The sequence below is a fragment of the Cavia porcellus genome, unplaced genomic scaffold (genome assembly GCF_034190915.1).
Source record: "Cavia porcellus strain 051 isolate PalLab524CR breed Dunkin Hartley unplaced genomic scaffold, mCavPor4.1 scaffold_12, whole genome shotgun sequence".
Lineage (NCBI taxonomy): Eukaryota > Metazoa > Chordata > Mammalia > Rodentia > Caviidae > Cavia > Cavia porcellus.
The window spans coordinates 9695996-9701995 of NW_026947495.1; the positions used below are offsets into that span (position 1 = coordinate 9695996).

The 6000-nt window shown below is 39.6% G+C and overlaps 1 long non-coding RNA gene across 2 annotated transcripts in view; it reads right to left on the bottom strand.

The window, feature by feature from the left end:
• Positions 1 to 5777, bottom strand: part of LOC134478260 (uncharacterized) — a 48687-nt gene extending 42910 nt beyond the window's left edge. The window contains exon 1 of one of the 2 annotated variants that reach the window (XR_010050755.1): positions 5366 to 5777. This is a non-coding gene — a long non-coding RNA (uncharacterized LOC134478260). The remainder of the gene's footprint in view (positions 1 to 5365) is intronic. The other variant, XR_010050754.1, reaches the window with a different exon arrangement.
• Between the last annotated feature and the right edge of the window lie 223 nt (positions 5778 to 6000).

Consider the following 6000-nt stretch of genomic DNA (forward strand, 5'->3'; position numbering starts at 1 on the left):
TCCTGAAAGAAAACCACTTCAGACCTAGACTGACATACTGTGCAAAACTGTCTTTTGAAACTGATGGAGAAATAACATATTTTTATGACAAAGAACAACTGAAGGAATTCATGACCATCAAACCAAACCTACAAAGAATGCTGAAGGATATTCTAGAGGGAGATAAAGATGATCACAATTCCCGGAAAGCCCCAGAGAGGGATCACTGAGTGGAGCAGGCAATTGAATGGAGGGAAAAAGTAGGAAGACAATGGTAGGGAAATAGCATGTCAGAGGCAAGCCAGTGTGTGTTGGTCATAACCATTACTGTGGATGGCCTCAGTCCACTAAGAAACACTGGCAGAGAGGATCGAGAAACAAGATTCATCAATATGCTATATACAAGAAACACATTTAATTTGAAAGGAAATTCATAGAATAAAAAGGAGAGAAAACGATGCTCCGTGCAACATGGAACCAGGACAAAATCAAGGGGAGATTGCCCATCAACTGCAGAATGGATAAGAAAGATATGGGTTTTTTATACAATGGAAAGCTACTCAGCTGTAAAGAAGGATAATCGCAAAGCTCTTGTAGGTAAGTGGATGCAACTTGAGGTCATACTTATGAGTTTGGACTCACATGGGTGAACATCATGTTGTCTCTTAGTATAAAAACCTGAAGGAGTTAGTAGGATCCAAAATTACAATAGACATTGTGAAAGAGAAAGGGGGAAGAAATGTCTACAAGGGAAAGAATAACTGGGATGGGGGAAAGGAGAAAAAGAAAGAAAGAAAGAAAGAAAGAAAAAAGAAACAAGAAAGAGATTATATATATGTGTATATATATATATGCACACACACAAGACAGATAATTATACTACTAATCTCTGTTAGCCTAACAAAAGAACAATTTGTGCTTTCATTGTTTGATAATTTTTCATATATATGTCTGGTAATCTGAACAACTACTTTGAATACAAAAATACACAACACATTAACTATTGTTAAATATTAGGGAATATTCTGCTTTGAAATTTTGTACAATTGTTTTTACTCCTTTTTTCTTTTTTTAAAATAAAAAAATAACCTAAGCTTTCACCATAAGACACACATACACACACACACACAAATAGAGCAAATCAAGCCAAAAGCTGAGTAAAAGGAAATGTTATCATGAAAATAAAATGAGCTAGAGAACAATAAAACAATAAAGGAAATTAAATTTTATTCCTTTGAGCTCAGCAAAACTAACAAATCTTTACCTATCTTGCCCACAAAAAATGAAAATTCAAGTAACTAAAATCATAAGTGAAAGATGAAATAATACTATTGATTTTACTGAGATAAAACAGATTATAAAGGATATTATGAATAATTATATGCCAAGTAAATTAGATAACATATGAAATGGACAAGTTCTTAGAAAGACATAAACCATCAACACTGACTCAAAAAGAAATAGAAAATCTGAATGAGTTATAATAAGTCAAGAGGTTGAATTAGTAATCATGAACTACCCACAAAGAAAAGCTGGGTGACTTTTACTGGTAAATGTTATCAAACATTTAATTACTATCCATTCTTCACAAATTCTTCTACAAAAATAGAGGACGTAACACTTTCTAAATCATTTATGAAACCAGTGTCATTCTGACTCAACCAGCAGAAACACAAAAAAACAAAATCCAAAAAACTAGAGACAATACTTAGCGTGAACACAGACCCAGGAGTCTTCTGCTGTAACAAGTAGACAGGTCTGCGCACTGTGACCCAGTGAGGGTTATAGTAGAATGCAAGGTTGATTTAAAATCCCAAAATAAGAACAAAAACCAATGTAATGAGAACAGATGAAAACACAACCACATCATCATCAATAGACCCTATAGCAGGAAAAAGCAGGCGAGTCATTTAACAAAACCCAACATCTTCTATGATAAAACAAATAAAAATAAAGCAGCAACAATCAGCAAAGTAGGAGAAATGAAATGCCTTAAGCTAACATGGAGCATCTGTATAAAAAAGACTCACAGTTCACATCACACTTAATAATGAAAGGCTGAAGGGCCAGGGGTACAGTTCGGTGGCACAGCACCTGCCTGGCAAGCACAAGGTCCTGCATTTGACTCCTGGTACCAATAATAATAATAATGATAATAATAATAATAATAAAAGACTGGACGAATGCATTTCCCCTAAAATAAGGAACAAGACAAACTTGTCTGCTCTATTTTCTATTCAACACTGTACGAGGCAAGAAAGGAAATAAAAGGAAGAAGTAAAACTACATCCATTTACAAGCCATATGACTATTCAGCTAAAAAACACTCTATGAAGATACACACACACAAATATTACTAGAGCTAAAAAATGAGCTTAGCGAAGTGGCAGGGCATAAGTTCTATATATGAGAGTTGGTTCTGTTCCCTGACATTACCAGTGAATAATACAAAAATGAAATTAAGAAAATAATTCCTTTTATAATAGGATCAAGAATAATAAAATAGTTAGAATAAACTTAACAAAAGATATATAAGACATATGTGCTGAAAACTATAAGATATTGAAAGAAATGCAAGAAAACTTCCAAAATAAATGAAATGACATCTCATGTTCGTAGATCAGAAGACTCAATATTGCTAAAATGGAAATATTCCCAGTATATCTACAGATTCATTTATGAGATCTGTGTTAGCTTTTCTGTAGAAATTAATAAGCTGATCCTGAAACTCCTATGGCAATGCAAGGAACTCATAATAGCTAAAACAATCTTCAAGGGAAGAATAAAATGAGATGATTCAGCTTTCTAACTTCAAAACTTACAACAAAGCTGTGGTAATCAATATGCTACTGACCTGAGAACAGACATACAGTCAGTACGTACTGGGAACCCTGAGTGAGTTTCCAATCTCCCGCCAGGTGTTATGGCATGAGAGAGAGAGAGAGAGAGAGAGAGAGAGAGAGAGAGAGAGAGAGAGAGAGAGAGAGAGACAGAGACAGAGAGAGAGAGAGAGACAGAAAGAGAATGAACTAGAGACAAAATAGCAGTATAGTGGCAACAGAAGGCCACGAGGCAGCAAGAACGTCAGTATTTATTGATCAAGGAGGGGATTATTGGATGACTCAAGAGGACAGAGGTATTCTAGGCTAAGAAGGATCTTGCCCTGGAGTGACTTATAACCTTAGTGGTTTTAGTTTTAGTCTTAGTGGGTGAGAGAGGATGGCCTGTCCCTAAAGAAATAATGAGAAATTTCAAAAGGGTGATACCATAATCCCAGGTCTCGGTTTATATTTTAGGGGAGTACAAAAAATTAGTCATTGTGAATTTGTGGTTCTGACAAATGGGATAGGTGAAAATCTGGGGGATAAACTCTCGCATTTAAGGTCAGTTTATTATTAAAATAGGACCCAAAACAGTACAAAGGAGAAGGATCAGTCTTTTCAACAAATGATGCTGGCATTAGTGGATATCCACACACAAAAGAAACAGGATCCCTTCTCATAAATGTCATTGAGAAATTAACTCAAAATGGGTTAAAGACCCAAGCTGAAAAAGTTTTGGGAGAAAAGTGTAAGAGAAAATCTTTGTGATCTTCAGCTTGGGAATGGTTCCTTAGCTAAAACACGGAACACACGTAGCAAAGAAACAAAAGTATAAATGGATAAATGGAACACATAAAAATTAAATACTTCTTTGCTTTAAAGACCATCATCAAAAAAGTGAAATGTCAAGCCAGGTGTGATGGCGCATGCCTGTAATTCTATCTCTCAGGAGGCTGAGACAGGAGGATCGTTGGAAATTTGAGACCAGCCCGGGCTACAAAGTGATCTCAAGGCCAGTCTGAACTGCATAGTGAGACCTTGTCTCCAAAAGAAAAAAAAAAAAAAAAAAAAGAAAAAGAAAAGAAAAAGTGGAAAGTCAATCCGTGGTGTGGCGAAAAATTTTGGAAGTATATAAGACCTGTATTTACAGTGAAAGCACATTTACGTTTAATGATAACAAGTCAAGTAACTCATTAAAAAATGGGTAAAGAATCTAAATAGATACTTCTCCCAAGGTGATATGCAAAAGGCCAATAAATACATGAAAAGATAACATCATCAGTTATCAGGGAAAAGTGAATTAAGAACCATCACAAGATACCACTTTCACCCAGTAGGATGGCTAAAATTAAAAAAAAAAGGACAACTGTGGGAATGTGGCCACATCACTGGTGGCCTTGTCAAATAATGCAGTTACTGCTGGGGATGTAGCTCAGTGGCATACGCCCTGCCTTGCAAGTGCATGGTCGTGAATTCCATTCCCGGTACAAAAAAAAGAGAAAGAAATAATGCAGTTGCATTGGATTAGCATGGCCAATTCCTCAGTAAGAGTTATTTTACCCAGATTCACTATTAGCCATGTACCCATGCACAAGAAATGAAAATATATGTCAAATAAAAACTTTTACGTAAATGTCCTAACAGCATTAGTCATGATAGTCGAAAGGCGAAAACAATCCAAACATCTACCAGCTGAGGAAAGAGTAAACTAAATGTGATGTGTTCATACGATGGAATAATAGTCGGCCATGAACACAAACTGACCCGCGCCACGACACAGAAATCCCAGAGCCAGCTACGACAGACTACTGGCTATGCGATTTCATTGATAGGAAATGTCTGGAACAGTGGAATCTCTACATATTTAAGAGAGGTCTGGGGCTTTAAGGGATGGCACCTAAGGGGTAAAGCATTTCTTTCCATAGTAATGGAAGTGCTCTGAAGTGGATTATGTTGAACATTGAAAAGCTGTGTGGCTATGTGAAAACCACTCAATTATACTTTTTAAAATGGGCGTATGATAGTACAGAAATAGATCTTAATAAAGCTGTTAAGCAATGCATTTGAATATTTTTAGGAGAAAATTTGAGACAGGAAATCTGACCCTTTGGAGGGCCCTGTTAATCTGTGGTCCCTGGACAGTTCCCCAGTGACATCTGAGGTTCCTGAAGAGTCCACACCGAGAGAAACCTAAAGCCAAGAGCCCAGACAAAGGAACCATGGTGAGGGTCAACGTGTTAGCGTGTGTGGCCCGTGGGACTGGGAATCCTTCTAAGCTGTCAGGCCTGTCGAGTTGGCCCCTGGGCATACTTCCAGCTTGGCCGCACTTAAGAAAGGCGTCTTGGAGCCCCTCGGCTTTAACCCCGGCTGCAATGTGAGCTGCATCACTAAGTGCAGGAACTGAGCAGGGCAGCACAGCTGAGGGCCAGCTCATCTTTCCCCAGGACGTGCCGCCACAGGGATCCCGCACTCTTCCTCACCACGGAACACCGCTAAGAATAGCCAGAGTACAGTATGTGTGCCTCGGAAGGCTTCCTGTGGATTCAGGGGTATTTACGGCTTACCCGGGAATAAAGGCTCAGTGCTGCTTCAAGAATGCCCTGTGCTCTCTCCCTTGGAAATCCACGCTGATATGCCCCTAAGCCGGAGCTTGGCTGATGCGCATGTGGATGCTGCCTGTGAAGTGGCCCTGTGGAGCAGCGAGGCAGGGCTCTGGCATCTATTTTTCCTGTAGGCCCACGTATCACTGACACAGCACTAGTATTCGCTACAGCTCTTTGGTTGCTGTAGGGCTAGAAGAAGCCCAAACCAAACTTGGTAGTGGGCAGGGTGAGGGAACTGAGAAGTCGGGGCTGGCAGGCGTCCCCCTGGCTGTGACAACTGCTTTCCCGCTCTCCTTGCACACAGTGGAGAGCTGGCTACAAAGACTTCTGCTTTTCCTCTGGGCACACTGCATACCTGCTGAGCTTCCTCCCTGTTCCAGTTGGGACAAATCCCTGAGAAGACTCTGATTGGCCTGAGTCAGGGGCTCACCTCTGAACCAATGCCTGTGGCTGGGCAGGTGGTCAGAGCACCAGGCTGGGTGGATGGCTGAGTGGCCGGGTGGAGGCAATGCCCACCGAAGGAGGTGGCTTTTAGAGAAACAGCTGCAGCAGCACTGGGCAGAAATATGCTGACCTCTGTGTCTAGATACCCAGCT